Genomic DNA, 22,194 nt, shown 5'->3' on the forward strand with positions numbered 1-22,194 from the left:
CATTTCAGCATTCTTCTACACTGAAGATTCTTTCAAGGCAACATGGAAATAATTTTCTATTAAAAAGCAGATAGGAAAACCTTAAATGTCCATGTTAGTAAGTACTGAGACCACAAGAGACAGGATAGTGTCAATGTATTTCCCCACTTGATGTCTTTGAAGCCTTTGTAATTTCTAACAAAATAATCATTCTTCTTTGGTATCTGTGACCAGAATATGTCTTATAATTATCCCAAAAATGTTTCCAAAGGTTTTTCAGCTCAAATAAGGTCTTGAAGAGAACCAAAAAGGCAGAAGTAATAAATTCAGACTCCATCTCATTGCACAGACTATGTAAAATGACACTCTTCTTAACAGTTCACTCTCAGGCATTTCTTTAAGAGCCACCTGGAGATTCCCTGTACTTTGGAGTGTCATCCTACTAAAATCAAAGCTTTTGCCCTCACATGTGAGTCTATTTCATTTAGAATACTAATATCCATCCTAAAATAGATGTGATGAGCTAATCCTGCAGGTACACTGAGTGTCTGTTCTGTGGGTTGACACTGAGAATTCAAAATTCAGGTTTTAAAAACCTACAGAAGTGGATATTTGTAGAGAAGCAAAGTGAAGATGTGAGACAGATAAAACAGGCAGCTGGAGGGGGAACACTCTGCTCTGACTTACAGGCCAAGTTCAACATGCAGGACAGGGATTCAAAGTGCAAATTAATTTTCTTTCCACGTGCCATCTGTGCAAAAACAAAACTATAGAGGAATTTCATTCCAAGACCTGCTCTGTGCATCAGGAACAGCCTGGTTTTCCCATTATGGTCTTTCTACATAAGAATGGAATATTACATATGAAAGAGGCAAAGTATGTATTATACAGCACTAATTTATATATTCAGGAAGTGAACTTCAGTTTCTCATCCCATCTGATGAGCTCATCACAGCCTTCCAGGATCTGAGGGGGCTGCAGGAGTGTGGAGAGAGGCTCTGCACCAGGAGCTGCAGTGCCAGGGGCAAGGGCAAGGGCTTCACTCTCACAGAGGGGAAATTCAGTCAGGTGTTGGGAAGGAATTGTTCCCTGGGAGGGTGGGCAGGCCATGGCAGGGATGGCACTGGGTGGGCTTTTAGGTCCCTTCCAACCCATTCTGGGAGTCCCTGATTTTATGATTCTATGAGAGAATTCTTTTTTGGGGTCCTGAGGACCCTTTATTCATGTAGGATGCTTTACAGAATAATATCATCATAGGGAAGTGTATCTCTTATGCTTACCCTCAGTCTCTCTTGAAATTCAGTATCTAAAATCCAAGCAGCACAGGAGGAAAATGTCCAGTCAGGATATTCCCAGTTCCTGTAGCTCCCTGGTCACCTTCTGTAGTCACTGAGCCAAGGCTGTGTCACAGCCCCCAGCAGCTCAGCAGGGCCTTGCTGTCTGCCCCACTGCTCTTTGTTCCATGAACAATAGTTAAACATGAATATTTTACCTTCTCAACTCTTGTCATTATCCAGATACTGTAACAGGAAATTTGCATTCCTGAATAAGCACAGCTGGAAGTAATTTAAGAAAGATCCTTCAAAAGAAGGGAAAAGAATTTAGGAAGCATATGGAGTCACAGGTTTACATGATAATCAACAAAAGCAGCTCTTGTTCCTCCTCTTTTGCAGGGAGACACTTCACACTCCAAGCAGAGGGAACATCCCACAGTCTCTCTGCAGGAAGCTTTCTTTCACAAATTATTTGCTTTAACTCTGAAATGCAAAGAAGTCTATGAAAAAAAAAGACAACACTTTGTCAGATAAAACTGCGGTAGGAGCCCAGTTAAAATTCACTTATCTCACGCACTAGTGAGAGTGATGGGCTGTTTTCCTTTAAGCATATTCCTCACAGTCATTTAATTTCTAAAAATTAAGTCCGTTTAGAAGTAGCTCTGAAGTCAAGAACAAATGGAGTAGAAAGGGGCCTGAACTAAACCATGAACTGAGATATTAGAAAATGCTAAAAGAGGCAAAACAGTGGTGAAAAAATTCATGTAACTGTGCATGGAACAGAGACATGCAGAAGTAACTTCAGATATTTTTCTCTATGTCTTCTTGATACCCAGGAATGAATTTGAAACCTAGTCAGGAAGTCTTCAAACCAAACCCTCTTTAGAATCATTCTGTTGAGAAACTGGATCTGAACAAGGGCTGAGCACTGATGCAAAATATGGCTTTTGTGGTCAGACAGGACCAGAATCTGCCTCTGCCATTGCTCAGGAGTTAATTCAACCCAGTGCTGCTGGTGTCACCCAGCCTGGCTGCTGCAGTCCCCTCTCCAAATCTGAGGACACCACACACACACATCCCATAGAGCTGCTCACAAGGATGTTGAAGTGTTGGTCCATTTGGCTGCCAGAAATAAGATCATTGTCATTTAAGGACATTTTCACAGAAATGGAGCATCTGTCAAGCAGGACCTGAGCAAATTGAACGTAGAAACTGTGAATGAGTCAGCAAGACAAAGAGCTTTAAAATCCTGGCATGGTACTTTTTATCCCACACAATTCAGGTGGGCTCATGTCTTTGATTCTGTAAAAATGATAGTGTTTAGCTATTTATTATCTATTACACCTAATCTGTTTCTGTGTTAAACTTAGAAACAAACAATGAACGCTCCTGTAAGTGAGCAATTCTCACCTCTGTGGAATCAGAGCAACAGCACAACTGAAAGTCACAGGGAATTTGAAAAATTAAAGGCATCAGAGCAGCAGATCCAACTATTTTTATGTCTAGAGTTTCCCACACTCTGTACTTCCACACTTACCACCTTCTCTGAAGCCTGAGGGTCACCACGAAGGTCCTTTCCCAACCCAAGTCTGAGCAGTTATACTGAGCTCAGAATATCAGAGTCCAAATGTGGAATTAAGCACTCACTAGAATAAGGAAAGTATGAACCTGTTTGACTGATTACTTCCAGCTGTAAACTAAATATCAGAAAAATTCTTACATTCCTGTTCTTCAGTGCTCCACTGCTGTGAATTTTCAAGTGATACTTTGATATTTAAAACAAGAAATTCAACAACAGGGATTCAAAACATGTCCCTTATCAAACTGTGCTGTAGAGAGGGAGAAGGATGGTCTGTGTCCTACAGCTGACAGCTATCAGGAATTCTGGTTAAACTCTTTGAGGGATCAGTGCCTGCAGAAGTGTTCCCTATATTGCACAAACATTGTAGACACTGCAGAAGCAATGTCCCAGCCATGGATCCCTGACATCCCTCAGGAGATCACAGGGCTGGGTGCAGGACTTACCTTCACCCACTGGAAACCTGCTGCCAGTTGATGTAGCATATTCCACACATCTGAAATGCCACTTCAGGAGCTGTGACACCTGTCAGCCCTCTGCTGCCACTCAGCCACTACTTCAGCTCTGGCTGCAAAGAAGGAAAAAGGACATTTGAAATCCAAACCATTGGTGGGACCATAAAAAATGAAACTGAAGCCTGGCCTATAAACTACCACAGCAGTCTAAAGACAAGAAATTAAATACTACTTATAATTAATAAATAGCCTTTACCTAGAATCACAGAAGGCCAGGTTTGGAAAGGACCTTAAAGATAACCCAGTGCCACCCCTGCCATGGGCAGGGACACCTCCCACCATCCCAGCCCCGTCCAACCTGGAATATTTAAGACTCACTTTTGCTACAGTGTTCCCATAACTAAAATGCTTGAGGCCATATCAAAATTCTTTCACATATCTTTTGTGTTATCTATGGAAAAAATCTGTTCTGGCAACATTATCCAAGACCAGACACACTGTAGTGAAAAAAGGAACAGCTGCAGATGCCATTAACCAGCAAGATGTGCTTTGAACATTTCTAAGTGCTCTAAAGGCATATTAGAAAATTAGTGGGTTTATCATTATGATGGCAAAGGGAGAAGATTATTTTAGGAAGTGGAACTGCCACTACAGTAGTGAAAAAAATACGTAGGAGAAAACATCTGAAGCAAAAACAAACAAACAAACAAACAAAAAACCCAAACCAAACAAAAAAAAACAAACCAAAACAAACAAACAAACAAACAAAAAAACCCACAAAACAAAACAAAACAAAACAAACCCCCCCAAAAAAACAAACCCCAAACAAGTAAGAGGTGCCTCTGCCTGTAAGAAGTTCATCTACAGCTGTTTCAGTGGTTACAATTCTTTCACAAATGGGGCAGGAAGTTGAATCAGCCTGGACAAAGGGAGCAAAAACAAAAAGAAACCTGCTGAATCATTTCTCATGACAAGTCTTGAACTTAAATTGGTAAATTAATGATGGTCACCATTTCCCAGAGCAGTCATCCTCACACCTCATAATTTCACATCTCATCATCCCAGGTGTTTCTGACAATGTCCCCACACAAGTAAAATATAGATAAAATATAATTAATGTGACAGAATGCAAAGGAAATACTCAGTGTGATCTGTTGTTACCTACAGGTGCAGACACTGCATTCCTGAGGTTCATTTGAGACCTTGATAGATACTTAAACAGCCCTAACTGTATTCTAGGACTAAGATCCATTCCAGCCAAGGAAACCAGGCTAGATTCCCTAGTACCTCCAAATTTATTAACTGCAAATTTCTAGAACCAATTATTAAAAAATAGCCTCTGTAATTTGGGCTAATAGATCCAAGTCAGTAATTTTCTGTAGTGTTTAATTGTTGAAGATACATCATCTGTATCAATCCTTCATTTTGTACCTACTTTTCACCCCTGTTAAACCAATCAAGTTTTAATTGCAAAAAACCCAGTTCAGCAGCACAGGTTGCATTTCAGAGTTCCCAGCACAAGTGTTGAAAAGGAAACAAGCATTGATTGGCTATTTTACATTCAGTATTGCACAAACATATTTCACTCTTGCTCCATCGAAGGAAGAAATAAAGTCATGTGGCTTCTGTGGCTTCTCAGGACTGCAAATACATTGAGTCCTTTGTAAAAATTTGGGATACACGTGCCATATAAGCACATTCCTTGACAGTGGATCTTGCTAAGGTTAAGCTCTGTGGAGTGATGATTTGTGTGATGACGGAGCCACTAATATAAAAGCACTTGGTTGCTAAAAGTAGTCCACACATTCATGCTATGAAGTACCTATGCCACTTCGAAATAAATTCATTTTGCAATTTTTTTTTTCATAAAGGACCCTTTTGAACTAATTCACAATTCATATGAATGACTGAAACAGAATAAACTCCCTCCTTTTGAGAATTGATTCAATATCTTTATGGAAAACAACATCTTTATGGATGACTTTGCAGCTCAGGACTCCTTTATGCCTGAGACATTTGAATTTGCTTGGATAAGGACTTCTCAAAATATCCTCTTAAATATCCCTATCATCCAATTTTTTAAGCTCTTCTTTTGTTTTTAAAAGCCTCAGAGATTTGATGACAGACACTGCCACTCCCAACCTGGCCTGCAGCTCCATTAACTTCTCCCTGTGCATCCTCCTGGCCGCCAGCAAAGGGACCAATCAGGGGACCACGGAGTGGGCTGGGCTGCAAGCATCTTAAAGAATAATAGATACTAAATAACAAATAATCATTTCACTGCCAGTTACAGCCTCTATTCTGCAGTCACACTGCATTGCAACAAATATCAGGGGTTACAAACTGATACTTTTTGCAGCATTAACCAGTGTTAGAAGTAAATAAATCTTCATATTAACATCAAGCAGGGAGAAACTCCTCTAGATCTTAATTTTCATTAAAAACATGGTTTGAGACTATTTCCATCCTTGTGACTGTAGGCAGAACAGTTTAGCTGAGTAATTGATATTTAGGGGTCAGATACTATTTATTTCTTATTACCATTTCATTTATCAGATACCTATTACTTACTGTATAACATTTTTATCTTCCTATTTTCTCTGCAGCTAAATATGCCTTCAGGAGTTCTAATAACTTTACAACACTTACAAAAGGGTGAAAAGCCAAGCCCCCCCCCCGCAACTGCTGTATTTAAAGAAGGCTGTTTCAAAGTCCAATTACAATTACAAGAAAACTTAAAAAAAAAAAAAATCCATTAAACAGTTCCAATGCTTCAAACAGATTTGCCACAGTGGTTCTTTAAACCACACGGCCCAACAAGACTTTATGGGGCAAAAGAAGCTGTGGCTTCAGGGCTGGTTGATGCAAAGTGACAGGCGGAGCAGTTTGGAAATGCGGCTGGGAGCGGGGCAGGAGCCCCGGCCCATTGTCACTCTGGCAATTATTGCACAACGCCTGATGGGAGACGGGCCTGGCCAGCAGCTGAATCCGGCATTGTCCTCGCACCATAAAAAGATTTGGGAGTCTGAAAAGCAGAGGAACGGAATCTCACAGCTTCTTAGAGTACCCTCTGAAAGGGCCATTGTAACATCATCATAAATCCTGGGCTCCCCAGGCACTTGACAACTAAAGCAGTGGACAATAGAATTCTTGTGCTGGACAAAACGCTCCTTGTCTGCCAAAGGGTTTATCTGCTTCATTTACAAATGTCTTTCATTGTACCCAAATAATTCCCTATTAGCAAAACGATTAGGAACAGCACTAAATAAATATTCACAGCTTTGTGGGCCGTTTGGCAAAGTGAATAAACCAATACAATCGAGGTGCAGGCAAAATATGAGATTTATGCAGAGAAAACCCAAAACATCCCCAAACCTCTATTTATTTTCATTTTCCCTTTTCCTGATGTGCTGCAAACACATTTGTCCCTCTAAAAAACACCCAGGTACATTACTCTTATCAAAAGAGATGAAAAATATTAGAAATCCACAAAGATCTCAAATTATATCTACTGTGCCCCTAAAATTAAATATTTAAGAAGAGCAGTTCCAGAAATAAACTTGGGAGCATATCTGAGAGTTTAATGAACTAGAGACAAATTGCTCACAATTTTAAAAGGATTTAAACTGTGGATTTCTAACTACATATGTTTAGGTCCCACTTACTGAGAAATCCAAAAGCATCAGGGATGAGTTTCTGAAATGAAATGGTGCCAGATTCTTGCAACTCCTTTCAAGCCCAATGAAAATTCTGGTAAATATCACATAAATTAATGAAAGATATTAAAATATTCCATATATATGACACTTCAAAAAGCATTTCTAGCACAGTCAGAACTCCATTGCCTCAGGTTTCCACATAAATGATTATTTGATTAAAATTTACTGGAGAAGTGCCTATGGAAACACAACTGACACCACACACAATGATTAAAGAAAAACCCTAATAATATAAATTATTGCTCAAGCAAAGAGTGCTGATCATATTCAAAGTGCCAGAGACATCTGCATGGCTGAATTAAAACCTGGAGAAGTCAAAACTGCTTGACTGAATTATTGACCATAAACTACTTCTTGAAATCCAATACATGAACAAGGTTTTTTACATAGCCCAGGCCAATGGACTGAGTTGCTGAAGGGCTTTTTTTTCCCCCCTGTGATTAATTATTATAGGACCACAAAGAATGCAGGTATTCATAACCTATGAAACAGATTACTCATATTAAATATTCAGAATGTATGCAATAAACAACAACAATAGTGGTAAAATTAAAAAAAAGAAAAAGAAAAAGAAAAAAAGAAAAAGAAAAAAAGAAAAAGAAAAAGAAAAAGAAAAAGAAAAAGAAAAAGAAAAAGAAAAAGAAAAAGAAAAAGAAAAAGAAAAAGAAAAAGAAAAAGAAAAAGAAAAAGAAAAAGAAAGGAAGCCAATGTAATTTAAAATAAAAATGATCAGGTTTGAGCTCACAATCACAAAGGTTTAGGAATATGTGAGCTTTCCATGGTTCTGCCATGAATTTGCAGTCTGGACCTGCCACATGTCACTTAACCTTGGAGCCATTGCTGAAAGTGAGCAAAGGTACACTATAAAACATTTCACCTCTGAAAAATGCACTAATCCATATAAAACTCAGAGGAAAGAGGCTGGAACTCAGAGCTCCCACATGCCAGCTGAGGATCTCCGCTGTTTGGGTGCAGAGCTTCCTGATTTCTTCTCTCACGTCTCTCCTCACTGAATAATTAACTGTTCTAAAGATGTAGGTATAAGTTCTGTCTTAAAATAAAGTTTAAACTTGACTTCCCCAATGCTGTTTTTTGGTGTTTGCTGCTCTGTGCTAGGCACTGCCCAAACTCCCCTTTCTCCTGAAGCTGGATCATCTGTATAAATATAATTTGCATGAAATTATTATGATCATTTCTGCAATTTGCATTTTGAAGGAACACAGCTTCAACAAAATTTGCTTCCTGTCAGCTCTCTGAGTTTTATTCTAGGCCTACTATACCCCACAGCACAACACCGTATTTCTATATGGAGTCATCTCTGTTTAGGTATTAAAAAAATGGATCTGCACTGGGGTTTAAGTCTCAGTGTACAACAGGGATTACTTAATCCTTCTGGAGAACTCGGATCTGGGGGCCTTGACCAGGGTGAGCATCCTTGGCTGTGTAACAATTGCTCCTTTGCTAGTCATTATCTTAGTAACTAAATAAGCTCATGCTTGGAATCACCTTGCAGGAGAAACTGTTTTTCCCTCTGATTCCAGGCAGCTGAGCCAAGCAATGGGAATCCCACAGTCAGCAATCAACAGAGCAGCCCAGGATAATTCAGGTGGGAAGGGGCCCTGGAGGACTCCTTGTCCAACTGCACTACTGAAAGCAGCTCCAAATTCAAAGTTCATTTAGGTAATTAAGGCTGTCACTTAATTAATGTCCACAGCTGACACCAGCAGCACAACCAAGGTCTCTGTGTGGACATGGACACATAAGGGTTGCCCATCTTGTGCTGAACGATGGTCAGGTGCAAACGTATGGAACAAAGCAAAGGGCAAGAACTGCAGCAGAAGGCATAGAAGAGCAATTTGGATAACCTGCCTTCCCCACACACACCTAGAGACAGGCCTGTTGGCAGGGCAGGGTAAATAACTCTGATTTCAGAGCTGGGGGTGTTTTCCCTGCCCTGTGCTCACTCCTGAGCAGCAGGGACAGGAGCACACACTGTCCCTCTACCACCACAACCCTGCAGCCCCTGAGGTCAGTTCTGCTGCTTCTGCTTCCAAGGCAGGGAAGTGTTAATGCCTGTGTCCACACACAGGGCTCAGTCCTGCAGGAGCTGTTCTCAACCCAAGAAGCCTGACATAAAATGAGGATCAGAACCAGAATTTGACTCAAAAAGTTGTACAGCCCTGTACCTTTGTCCAGAAGGAAAGCATCTCTCCACTTGAGGGGGATGCCACAGGGGAGAAGGACAAAATGCAAGAGCTGCAGAGGTTTCGCACAAACAAGGTTCTGTTCTAAGCAGGTTAACAGCCTGTTTCGCTTTCTTATGAGCTATTCTGACTTTTTACTCTGCCCAAATATTTCCTCTGGTGCTCCTATCCCATGTCCACCCACACTGCTCTGGCACAGGCAGGGAACCAGGAGAGCAGAGCAGCTCTGTGCTCTCATAAGAGACAAAATCACATCTCAGTGCTTTGCAGAATGTTAACAGTCTGCAGACTAAAGCCCAAATCTCACCCATCTGAGGCCAAATTACCCAGCAGGACAGCAAAGGTTCGTATGGGCTCACAAGGAACAAATTAACCTCTCTCCAAAAGCCTTCTGCAAATCACATGAGTGCCCAGTCCTGTGCTCACCCATACAATATGACTTTATCAGCTTTTTCTTGCTTTTGGGTCACAAGGGCCTGGAGGCAAACGATGGGCCCTGGAGGGTGAAGTCTGTATTAATTATCCTCATGCTGCTGCAGTCCCATCCTACCCAGGTACCAGGGATACAAGTGGACTGGGAGACCTGCAGGCAGGTGTGTTCTGTCATTTTAAATATCATAAATCAAGCCCTCTGTTTCAATGTTTCCAATTTCCTTGTGCTTCCTCTAAAATCTAAATTTGGAAGCATTTTGGATCCACAGCAAGCAGCTACAGACTTTTTGTGCATACACACTTATACAGATGTATATGCATGTATATAAATATGAATTAAAAATTATACAAGTTTTTCATGCTTAAATAAATATTTCTATGTACCACACTCTATGTAATTCAAATTACCTACATGTGGGAAAAGCACTTCATTTGTACTCTAAAAATTTGACTTTTTATTTTTGTTGTTTAACAGATTCTCTCAAACCTTTGTTCTTGAGCTGCTACCACTAAAAGGCTCATATATATTCTCTCTTGGAAAAGCAAATTCTACATGCAGAGCATACTAAATCAGTTCCTGCTAGTGCAGCAGGCACACAGAGCTGCTCTGAAGCCTTCTGAGTCACACTGGAGCTCAGCTTCCACTGGCAGCAGATGTCAGACACCACGGATTGGGAGCTTGTCAGCACTGAAAAATTTTTATGGCAAATTTGCCCCTACAGTTTTGGGGTTTTTTCTGGTTTGTGTCCTCCCCTTGCCATTTTCCTATTCTTTGGTGCTTTTTTTCCACTAAACATGAATGGCCAGATCCTTCCTCTAGAGCAAATCCATAGCAGAGGCTGTTTTCACTAGCATTTGGTGCTCTATTTATATTAGCTTTCAGGAGGCCGTTCTCGATTTCTTTCCTCTGGCTTTCTTCTGCTCTCTTTTATCAATCTCTTCTAGTGACCTGAAAAGAAATCCTAAAAATTGAGAGCCACTGAAGTATATGCTGAATGCCCCCATTAGTCAAGCTGTAGGGGATACTCAGCACAGAAAATAAATTCAACTAACCTTTGGAAAAATCTTTATATAAATTTTCTACAAAATCATCCTGCTGGTTCCAGGTCCACTGGAGACGCCCAAGGAAGAATAATTCTGGGACATCAGAGATACCATAAAGGAGAATATCTAAGAGTCTGTCCAAGAGTCTCAAGAGAGACAGAATTCTTTGGTCTCAGGGACATTTTTTCCTACCTTCTTCCTTTTATTAATAAATAAAGAAAAGAGGAGTTGTTCAAAGCCACCCCAGAGATCTGATGTTTCTGAATTTCTGTGAGCCTCATTCAACTCACTGAATATCTCTGTCAGCCCAGGAAGATTCATTATTCATTCTGGGGACCCTATTGCAAACCCTGCAATGACTCTTCAAACATTTGTAAGGCTTTTAAAAAAGTTTCATTCAGTCTTATTTCTGGACCAAATATATCCCTTTGCCTATTCCTATTCCATTCTCCTCCCAGACTCCCAGAGGTCACAGCTTGTCTAGATCTAGGGAGGGTGGCAGGAAGGGAAAATGGATTGTAAATTCATTTTAGGGTCACCCAGAAGCCATTCTGTCTCTGTCCTTCATCACTGTCTTTTCCTCATTTCCTTTTGTGTTTCCTCAAAGGACATTACACACTTGGCTTCTCAATCAAGGACAAGGCAATGTCAAGCACATGAATTTGTCCATGAAACAGTCTTTAAATGATAACAAAAGAAAGCCTAAAGAAGTGCAGAGAGACAAGATAAACATTACTGATTCAAAAAGGAAAACAACCCCAAATCCTCTTTAAACTGGTAATTTCAGTTTTCAGGACTGAACAATACTGAGCAACTGATACTTTGATACTGTCATAATATAATATATTTGTGTCTATATAATATATACAGATACATATATTTTTATGTATATTATATCTATGTATATATTTTTTAGGAAATATCTATTAAAAACAATATCAGTGAGTAAGAACTTGGGAGATGAGAAAGTACTAGGAGCATTTCTTGATGCCTGCTGTGCAGTTCCTACTCACAACTAATAGAGTTTTGCAGAATTTCAGCAATATTTATAGCAAGGATGACATGGTTTTCCACCACCCATCATTTCAGGATATCACTCCAGAAATTACAATACACTAATATTTTTTATGGAGTTACTTTGTTATTTGCTAACCTGCCTTCCCATCTATTCTTGGAGCTGTAACTTGCGCACATATCTGTATTTCAGCTGCAGCAGACAATGAAGTGTTCATAACACCAAAGTTCACAGCCAAAATGTACCAGAATAGTTGACAATATTAATATTTAACATTATGCTGCCCAAAGAGGACCAAGGCTTTAATTTTCTGTGGTGTAATTATAGCAAGCTACAAGCAAGTGCATTAGGAGGTTTCTTCCAAACGATGGTTGTGAAGTAGAAACACACACAGCCAAACAATAACAGAGCAAGTGCTCTGCATATTCCAGAGAAAATGCACAAGTAGGGAAAAATTCCTGCTGGTATCTGTCAGTGATATTGCCTGGTGGAGATAGTCCTAGGTGCTGTAGGCAGTTCTTTAAATAATAATAAATGAGCTCCAGGATACCCCTGGCAATCATGTGGTAAATTTATATTCAACCAACAAGAGGATATATTTAGGAAAATAAAAGCATCATATAAAAAAAAACAAAACAAAACAAAACTGAAACAAAAACAATAGAAGACAACACTAACAAAGCAACAAACCCTCACTGGTCGAAAGCTGAGAACCTGTCTCCACTATTTCACCAGATTTCAGAAGCATAGATACTCCCTGAGTTTCAGTGGCTTTTTTTTGGGACTGAGCAAGGAGTGCCCAGTGTTAACATCCCTAGAGAAAAAGGAAGACTGCATGGAAGTAACCTCACTGGGAGCTGGAAAGGGGCTCAGCCTGGAGAAAAGAAGGCTCAGGGGGGACCTTGTGGCTCTGCACAACTCCTGCCAGGAGGGGACAGCCGGGGGGGTCGGGCTCTGCTCCCAGGGAACAGGGACAGGAGGAGAGGGAACAGCCTCAGGCTGGGCCAGGGCAGGCTCAGGGTGGGCAGCAGCAGGAATTTCCCCATGGAAAGGGTGCTCAGGCCTTGGCAGGCGCTGCCCAGGGAGGTTTGGAGTGCCCATCCCTGGAGGTGTCCCAGGAAGGGCTGGAGGTGGCACTCAGTGCTCTGGGCTGGGGACAGGGTGGACATTGGGCACAGCTGGGACTCCATGGGCTGGGAGAGCTTTTCCAACCTAAATAATTTTATGATTCCATGATTCTAATTACTAATAAAGTCAAAGATAACTTTATAATAAGGGAATCACTTTACCTTCTGCAGAAATGTGACTCTCCCCAAAAGCACAGAAAAGCCTATTTGCCAAAAGCTTGTCTAAAATAGATAAGTCAAATAATTTTCATACAGCAGTAACATTTTTCCTTCTCAATTGAATTGGACAGGGGTGGAAGAATGTTCCAGGCCATAACTGAAGCCTTCTGGGTGGCCTTGGGCAGTTTTGCTGGGATCATCTACATGGTGCATTGCTGGCAGATGTGAGCTCTTCCTGCCCAAGCTGCAGGCTGAGCTGAAGCTGAATAAATGTGTTTAGCAGGGCACAGCGTGCCCAGCCCACAGGGCGCTGGGCAAGCCGAGGCGCAGGGCTGTGCTCAGAGCTGTTCATCCAGCCCTGGCACGGGGACAAGCACCGTGGTGGGGCTGGGCTGAAGTGCCATCTGCCACCAGCAGGCTTTGTCAACAGGGGCTCTGCGCCTCAGCTCCAGGAGCTGGAGACAGCAACTAACTCCCGGATCTGGGAATGGCCAGCAAGGGGAGGCAATTTACTCTCACAACCAATGCTGAGATACTCTAAACCCAGAATGAGATGGCCATATAATTATTTCTTCAGGGAGCCAACCTTTCTCCATATGTGTGCTGTGGAACCGAGCCAAACTGAGGCTGTCTGCACACTTAATGTTCAATTTGGTGAGCTCTCCACTTGGAGAACATAAACACACACTCGTGTCTGTGCTATCAGCTTCGAGTTCGTGAGACTTATGAGTACTTGACAGCTCAACATGGCTAAACAAACCTGTTATTTTGTTTTCAGATAGCGTCAACCTGAGTTATAGGGAAACAAGCCCCCTAAGGAGTTTACCTGAGAGTGTGGACAACTCAGCTTCAACACCTCGCTGGTTCTGCGGTCACAGAAATGATAATTACACTGCAGCCCTTTCTAACAGACAGCATTCTGCATGCTAAATTATGGCTGAACACTTCACAAAATTCATTTGAGAGGTTTCAAACAGCAATAAGCTTCCTCACTCCCTTTCAAAAAAAGAAATCTAATTATTCATTCTGTCAATCTCATGCAAGATGTTAATTGTTTTTACATAATTGTTTTCTTATTACTGTAATGGGAGTACCCAGAGAAAAAGAGAGCATGAGAAATAAGCCACAAAAAGTCCACTAAATGTCGGATTTTTCCTTTTTATAGTTTGCATTTTATTCAAAGGCTGGGTTTATGTTCTTATCTTTCAGGGCACAGAAACTGTCCCAGCCACACTGGAGAAAACGAACTTTACCAGTCCCCCCACTGGTGGGGACTGTGAAGTCAAGACAGTATAATTTTATGAGCAATTACATAAATGATCTTCCAAAATACTTTGTGAAGAAATATCTTGTGGTATTGAGAATCACCCACTGCTATAACTCAAAAGGTCAAGGTTTCAGTGTTTAAAGCACCGTACATCCACAAATTCAGTACAAAGGACTCAGACAAAAATGACCAAAAGTCGCAACTTGCAGAGCAAGACCTAGTATTTCACTGGAGAAAGAAATCTGGATGAGTACCCAAGGCACAGTCACACACTGCTCTTCCTTCTCTATGTGATAATCCACAATTTCACCCAGCCTGCCTGGGGCAGCCTCTGAGATGCAAAAACCTGCAGAGCTGGACTTATGGACACAGATGTCCCCAAGTGCCTTCGGAACAGGGAGGAAAATGCACATTATCAGGAAGATGAAGCACAGGCAGCTGGAAGTTGAGCTGTGGAGCTGGTTTCTGCCTTCTGGTTGCTTTGTGCCCTGGAGATTTCCAGGACTGGAGTTACTTCAGTACAGCACAGGAATATTTCAATTGATTAACAATAATAACTGGAGGAAAGGATATTTACAGGGAAGAAGAAAAGTGATCCAAGGCATCAAAGATTTTTTTGAGCACAAATTCTACTGGAAGTCTAATGGCTTTGTACAATTAAATCATTTTGACTTGGAAAAAACTTGAGATCCTGTACACTTAAAGATCTTCCCCCATATCAGCAAAGTCAAACCTTTTAGTTAAGTAGTAATAAACCCACATCTGCAATGAAAGTTAAGTGCAACTATTCAGCACTGTTCAGCAAATGTAACTTATTTTGATTGTCAAAACCAGAGCCTGCACCGGGTTAATGCTCTACAGAGAAAACCTTCCCAGCTACCCAAGCTCCTGGGTGTACACAACTGCCTGAAGATCCTTTGGGACATCCCCAGCTTGGAGCCACCACGTCTCACCCTCCCTGGATTTCCCCATCTGCCACTTTTAGGAACAACCTGGGGGCTCTCCCATGGCACAGCAGGGGCTGTGCAGGACCCCAGGCATCCCAAACTCAGCTCTGAGCAGAACAGAGCAACTCACCAAACAGAGAGACAAGTTTAGCTGTCTTGAGGAATTAAAAAAAAAGGATCCTTAAAAACGAAGCCAGCAATCTTGGAAGAGCCAGCAGGCTCCCATGTCAGCCATATGCCTTCATATGTCTGTTCTGGGGGAGTGTTACAGCTCCTGCTGTTCCATTCGTCACTTTTTAAAGGAAATGTTACAAGGCCACAAGGACTCACAAACATTTGTTGACATTTCTTCTGGGTCAGCCTTAGGAGGCCTGCAAGAATTTAAACATATGGCAGTATTTAGCTGCGTGAGGGAATGGGTTTTTTCAGAGAAAAGCAGTATTTAGTTGGAAAACAGTTTAATCCACCATAAAGGTTTTGAATTTTTTGGCCCAAATCCAAACCTTTTCTCCTTATAGTTTTCACATTATATTTTTAAAGCAACAGCAGCTTACCCACTGAGCTGGTATTGAGAAATACTGAGATACTTCACACTGTTTTCTACTGCCTTCCACGCAAATAATATCTTGATCTGGCATTGCAGATCAAACAGATTTGATATGTGTTTAGATTTAAAGAGGGGGAGACAAGAAGAGATAATTTGAGCACTGAAATGAAGGTTATTGCCCATACTTAAAGGACACAGAACCTTTGCATTTTGAACCACATGACGAAATTAACTGGGTTTTCAGCATGTTTCAGTGGCAGTACAGATGCATTTGCAAGGCAGAAAAATGGGATTTGCAAGGCTTTGTCGTGTTCTTCAGCTCTCATTGCTGTCAGTCAGCCGCTAGCAAAGGCACAGCGGCTCCCCGGCTGACACTTGTTAGGTCTTGCTGCTAAAAGAAATACGTTGCACATCAGGAGCTGAGCTGAGGTTTGTCTTAAATAATGTAAAAAGGGCAGCACACATATTAAACTTCCTCAAAACTGTACTGGGAACACACCTGACCCAGCTGCAGGCAGGGAAGGACCAAGGCAAGGTGTAGCCTCTTTTTCCTTCACTGCTGGTTTCCTGTAACACGAAGCTCAAGGAGGGCAGGGTTAGAGCAGATATGAGAGAGAAATTCTTCCCTTCCTCCCTGTGAGGGTGGGCAGGCCCTGGCACAGGGTGCCCAGAGCAGCTGTGGCTGCCCCTGGATCCCTGGCAGTGCCCAAGGCCAGGTTGGACATTGGGGCTGGGAGCAGCCTGGGACAGTGGAAGGTGTCCCTGCCATGGCAGGGGTGGCACTGGGTGGGCTTTATGATCCCAACCCAACCCATTCTGGGATTCTGTGGTTGCAGCTCACAGCCAAAAAAGCTCCTGCCACTCTTTTCCCTTCCACAATCTTGTCTGTTAATTATATAGCACAATATTTAAAATGAGCACTTTAAGCAGCTGAAACAGAAGATCTTGCACGGGAAACAAGGATGCAAGAGCCACTCTGTTTATTTTTTTTTTTTTCCACGTCCCAAGCAGACTCTTCATTTTTAAAATGAAGAGTGGATCCAGAAATTATGCTCTCATAAAATGTTCCATTAATTAACATCTACTCTAACACATGAACTAACATGAACCAGGAGGAGACAAACACCTCTGGTTTTGAACAACATTTTGGAGCCTCAGAAGGAACCCAAGGTTACTTTGCTGGAAACATTTATAAGAAATTAATATATGAATGACTGAGATGGATACAGAAATTTTATAGAAATTATGAGAGAACAGCAAAAATGTCTAATTTTAACAAGTAAATTGCACAAATAAATAAAACCTCTGGATAAGGAAGTTCAAAGAAGAGAGGCAGCACTTCCTTGGGGGTTCATCAGCTGGCAGCAGGCAGGGTCTGGGTGCATCACCTGTGCTGTCAGTCAGATGAAGGGAAGCTCCTTATAGGTCTTATTTTAACTCAGTTATAGGCTGGAAAATAATCAAACATTCTGAAATTTAAAATGAGTCAGAGGACAAACTTCTGTCATTACAAATTTGTGTGGACATAAAAATAATGTGCATAAAACTTCAAGGACAAGTTACTTTTATCCAACTTTCATAGTCTCAACCAAACTGTCATCCAAATTTGGTTAGAGAGGTCACTGTCAAAAATGCTGGAGATTGTGCAGCCCTTAAGAAACAGAGCACATCCCATCTTCTAAAGCTTTGCAAAAAAAAAGTTTTTATAATCTTGCTAAAATTAAGTTGACATTTCCTGAAAGTTAGCCACTTACATTTAACCTTTATCCAAAATTACCTTTTATTCTAAACTCTTCAATAATAAAATGCATGAGGCGTTAAGGGAAGGTAAAAGCTGAATTTCAGAATCTAGTTATCAGCAGTGATCACAACCAGGAAAAGGAAAGTTACTCTGAGAAAGTTCCAGTAATTCCAGAGGAAACAAAATCAAAACCCCACTGATTTTTTGGTCACCACATAACAAATATTAAAACTTAGGAGAGATTTGTACTTAAAAGCTGAATTGGACAATGATGAAAAGTCCTGACTACAGAAGGGTATGAAGAATCTGGTGACCTTGGTGGAAATAACTGGAAAGTATTAATTAAATGCTCACATGAGTAGGTAAATAAAAATTAGAAAGTGAAAACAGTCTAAGGCTACATGCTTAACCTTGCAGCTGAATTACAAGCTTAAGGATTTGTGAGCCAGGTAGATCAAAAGATGTATCAGCAACACAGGAAAAATAACAAAACAATGAATAAAAGGCACTGTATGACTCATTCAGATGTCAGAGAGAAAATGGCATCAGAGACCTGAAAGCATCAGCTTGCAACAAATCAAGAAAAGGTTAAAAATAAGTTTCATGCATTAAAAAACCATCAGGAAGGCTTAGCTGCAAACTTTCTGATGCCTTTAATGGCAAGGGTGGACAGCTTTAATTAAAAGCTGGCAATTGTGAAAAAAATTTTATAATGAATTTTTCCTACAAGCACTTGATGTTAAATCCACATTTTCTCAACTTCATGACAGAAGGCAAGACCCACAAATCCGTTTCCATCTTGGGGTGAGGGAAACAATGTAACCATTTTAAGTGCCCCAGTGTGATGGAAAAAAGGCTTGTTAGATTCTTGAGTCCATTGACATTTTCTAAGTAGGAAAAAAAGAGACTGATTCATTTCTGGATCTGGAGACAACACAAACAAATGTAAAAGTAACTGTGAGCATGGAACAGCAAGGCTGAGTGGGGGACCCTACAGCAGTGGCAGTTTCTGGTGGGATGCTGAGGGTTTTCTCAGAGTGATGAACATAGTGGTGGTCCTGGTTGAGCTTCATAATCTTAAAGGGATTTTCCAAACTTAATGGTTCTGTGATTTTATGACTAAAAGCAGAATCGTGGATTTCACTGCTCTGCCTTACAGAGATGAACAGCTATGCCTTGGGTTCCTGGATACCACTTCAGCCATCAGCTGTGATGAGAACCTCACTCCAACCCCCTGAGACCAAAGTTTGTCTTTATTTAGCTACTTGCCCCAAGTAATTAATTCTTTTTCCATGGTAAGGAAATGAAAATAGTCTGATACACCCATGAGCCATTATAAAAGCTATGCAAATATTGACAAAGCACTATAAATATTCATTTCAGATTAAAACATTTTGATCAAATTCACACACTTTCAGGTCCTATATCTGCAAATGCTTCCCTGAATCCAGGTTATCAAGTGCATTTTCTGAAAGAGCAGATTTTGTGTAACTATTCACAGCAGCCTTTCAAGTTGTCATTGCTAATATCCAGGATCCAAACTCCAAGAATTACACATCCATTTAGGAAACTGAAGGTTATCACACATCATTTATACATGATATCAACCCAGCTCAAAATGCACCAAACAGCCCACAAAAAAAAAAAAAATCCCAAATAAACACAATTCCTCCAACAGTGAATGTCAGTGACCTTGTGCAAAGAGTCAAGTGAGGTGACAAAAGATTATCACATACACGAGCCTTTGCTGAGTATTTTGCTGAGATTAACTAATTTTCAATTACTATGTTAGTATGTAATTATTGCATGAACATACTGCAAATGGAAAAGCAGGATGACCTTTACTAAATGAATTCCTGTAATAAATTAAGTAATGCTATTAAAATAATCGAAAAAAAATTACTGTATGTTCTTAATTACACCAAATCAGCATATTTTTCTTAGAATCATAGAATGACTGAATGGTTTGGGTGGGAAGGGACCTTAAATCCCACCCATTTCCACCCCAGCCATGGCAGGGACACCTTCCACTGTCCCAGGCTGCTCCCAGCCCCAGTGTCCAACCTGGCCTTGGGCACTGCCAGGGATCCAGGGACAGCCCCAGCTGCTCTGGGCACCCTGTGCCAGGGCCTGCCCACCTCACAGGGAACAATTCCTAATTCCCAATATCCCATCCAGCCCTGCCCTCTGGCACTGGGAACCATTCCCTGTGTCCTGTCACATCCACCTGTTTAATTTTAACACAAATTCTGAGGAAAGGAGAATGCATGACCATGATTTTATGGCAAGGTAGGAGCATCTGTTTGGATAAACCATAATAATCACAGTTAGAATTTCTCATTAGCTCCATCCAGTTGAACACCCAACAGTTCTGCTGTCAAATCCAAACTAATTGTATCCCAATTTACAGGAATCATTAGCTCCAATTAGCAAACATGATGGCTGCCTCAATGACAAACAGTGAGGTTTTGTAATTCCCTCCACTTGGGCTGAAATGCAGGTTTGATCAACATTACTTCCATTGATATGAAGCCTAATAAGATATATCAGCTCTAGCATTATTTTTATTATTCAACAATATAAATGGCTTTGCTGCACTGAAACAACAAATACCATGAGAGGCAATCAGGCAACTTCTGATTTATACTCAGATTTTAGGTCCACAAAATTAGGGAAAAGGAGACAAGCTGAGCACCAGTTCAGCTCATTAGAAGAATTATTAAGATCTTAAGCCATGCTGGTGTACTATTCTGCACTCCTGGTAAGATGTGAGCAGAAGCTCAGGCTGCTATTGGAGCATCTTTGCAGTATTTAGCAAGCACTCCATCCTCCTTCATCACCATTTAGTACCTCTCCAAATAAACAGCACACAGCTAAAGAGTAGATTCTTCCTGTTCTTGGGAAGGAAGAACAGCAATTCAGTAAATTGATGTTAACTTTTTTCTTGCCTTGCATTAAATATGTTTTCAGTACCAGTTTCAGGTCAGATTTTTAGCTGGAGGTAAAACATCCTGTAACTGCTCCCTGTTTAAGTAGGACTCAGGATGAACCAGCTCCAGATGGAGGGAAGGTAGGATGGGGCTCACAGTGTCTTTAGGAAGAGCACAGCTTTTTCTGGATGGCCAAAATGCCATTGCCAGGATCTCCTCAGTACAGCTGCTGTGCCAAGGCATCACTTGCCTTTCATCCCAAACTCAGCAAGTTTTAAATGCCTTAAAATTTCCATGTTCTTTTAATTCTCACAGCCTTAAGTATCTTCTGTGCATCTGCACTGGTAACTCTTTTGTGTTGGCCTAACTCACTTCCTGTCCTAAATCCCAAAACCAAAGAACACGTTTTGCTTAATTCATGTGACTTTTGTATGTAGAGAAGGTGATACAGCTAATAAAATCAAAAGCAGTCTGTGAAATACAGAGCAGTAAAGAAAATTGAATATAAAACATGGAGTCAGAACTCTATCCTGTATCCACAAAGTAGAAACCAAAACTGCAGCCCATTTTCATTAAATGTAACTTTTGGAGAAAGAAGAACAAACAGAACAGAAAATAATGGTAAAGACAATATTGCCAAAAGAGTATATATTACTATATATGCTATATAGTAAAATATACAATATATTAGTATATAAATTATATGTTTGTCAAGCACTTTTCTCAACCTACCAGCAAAGAAATTATCTGGTGCCAGCTGAGCCTCACCCTGTATTTGTACTCCATCCCCCCAGTATAAACTCACAGTTTCATTGCTTATAAACCAAAAATGCTGAAAGGGAAATAGTCCCACAAAGGCTCCCATGGAAAGGAATGTTCCTGACATTTATACCTCCCATCCCTTGCATCTTTCCTCCCCTTAAATATCTACTTTGGTGTCTCATCCCTGCTCAGCAGCTCAAGACTGTCCTAACCTACAGCGCCAGTCACAGCTCTGCCCTAAAGAAACACCGGGCAGCTGAGTCTGAAAGAAGCCTGGCAGATCCCTCAGCTAACAGCAATAATGAAGAGCTTTCTGCACAGCTGAGAGAGGCTCTAGAGCCATGTGTGCTGCTGGGAAATTTCTTGGTGGGTAAGAAGCAAGAGGGTGTAGCAGTACCCTCATGTGGGCAGACCCAGACATACACCTGGGAGAGAGGTTTGAGAACTTTCTTTACTTATTTTTGTCCTAATTCTCCATAAACAGTCCTGTCTTCAGAAGAACACCACAGGCCTGGAGTAAATACGTTCTGCACTTATGAGCTTATACAGAGGAAAATGGAAATGGTGCTTTGCACTAAGGATTGTATCACACAGTGCATGAGCAACACATTGTTCACCAGCAATTAGCAGCATTTCCAAGCTATGAAGTGCTTAATTTTGCTAATTTAATAATGATGTAGCTAGTGAGTTACAGCTCCTGCAGGTTCTGAACTGAAGGACACTGCTGGTCACTGTTACATCCACAGGTTTTGGGTTAGCACACAGCTTTTATGTAAGAAAAGTCTTCAGCCGTTTTAGATTACTTAGATTGGAAACTTCCTGGCTTGACAGAAGGACCTATCTCCCTAAAGCCTCTAGATTTCTAAAACCATGTGCAAACCTATTCCAAGAGATGGGCACAGCCACCTGGGATGGTGTAAAGACATGAATGGCCTCGATAAAGGCCATAAAACAAGTCACTAAAAGAATCCACAGTGGTAGGAAAAGAACCCACATTTTTTACTCAGATGTCT

At 41.0% G+C, this 22,194-nt stretch overlaps 1 protein-coding gene across 3 annotated transcripts in view; it reads right to left on the bottom strand.

The window, feature by feature from the left end:
- The window catches only part of CDH11 (cadherin 11), an 82,811-nt gene that overhangs the window by 39,213 nt on the left and 21,404 nt on the right, over positions 1-22,194 (bottom strand). For all 3 annotated transcript variants that reach the window (XM_053987374.1, XM_053987373.1, XM_053987375.1), the window contains one exon: positions 3,279-3,400. The gene's annotated coding sequence lies outside the window, so the exon portion shown is untranslated. The remainder of the gene's footprint in view (positions 1-3,278; positions 3,401-22,194) is intronic.

This window comes from Vidua macroura, chromosome 11 (assembly GCF_024509145.1).
Source record: "Vidua macroura isolate BioBank_ID:100142 chromosome 11, ASM2450914v1, whole genome shotgun sequence".
NCBI lineage: Eukaryota > Metazoa > Chordata > Aves > Passeriformes > Viduidae > Vidua > Vidua macroura.